Source organism: Octodon degus, unplaced genomic scaffold (genome assembly GCF_000260255.1).
Source record: "Octodon degus isolate 3935 unplaced genomic scaffold, OctDeg1.0 scaffold00004, whole genome shotgun sequence".
NCBI classification, from domain to species: Eukaryota; Metazoa; Chordata; class Mammalia; order Rodentia; family Octodontidae; genus Octodon; species Octodon degus.
This window is the reverse complement of record NW_004524580.1, coordinates 18,766,821-18,767,776: the sequence shown is the minus strand read 5'-3', so window position 1 is coordinate 18,767,776 and position 956 is coordinate 18,766,821.

The window sequence follows — 956 nt, the reverse complement described above, 5'->3', positions numbered from 1 at the left end:
TAAGAGGATATCATCAAGCTATTAGAATATGATCAACCTTGATAAGTATCTTGAGCAAATCTTATTCTATGGGCTTGAAGAATACAATGTACATATAAATATGATGACAAATTACTCTACATGGAGGAAAACATACAGTTTAAAAGGATCAAATGGTGTCCTGATGAAATAGGATATAGACCTATCTGAAGTGGGCAAACTGCACTTTCAGTGGGGAGATTGATGAGAAACACTAATGTGGAAATCGGATAAAGACATCGACTAATACTATTGTATAACACTGCAATCAAAGAAATATAGGAAAGCTATAGTAAAGCAAATAACTAATCCTATAAAGTAATTAAAATCAACATAGAGAGAAAAAAGTAAAAATTTTAGCACATTATCTTTAACCTAACATTTTAGCTCCCATAGCCCACAGCCAAGACACTGCCATATTTGCAACTGACATAATATTTAACTGTGTCGGCTGGAGCTTATCTCTGTTTTCTTAAAATTTGTTCAGCTAAAAATCATCTCTTTGAATTCCAAACATAAAAAGATTACTTCATGCTTTTCTTAATCTTCTAAATCCCTATCATTAAAAGCAACTTCATTGAGTACATAATGTATATGGCAGTCACAATAAAAAGAAAACATTGAGAAAGATGTAGGTATATCATAAAATATTTTATCTAAAGTTTATCACAGCTTCCTCATGGAGTATCTAATCAAACTAATGATTGCTTTTTCCCCTAGAAATCATCTATGTGGAGTTGGGTTTTTTTAGGTATTGTTTTATGTTTTGGTCAGATAACTGTCTGTAATTATCTACTAGCAAATTAGAAAAACCAAAGGAAATCATTTTACTTAGCCTTCTGTTAAAATGCACCATTTGTTTCTTGCTTTTTCTGTGAAAGTTTTTTTCCAGGTGCCAATAGACTCCATTAGTGAGACACTAATGACTATGTAATTCT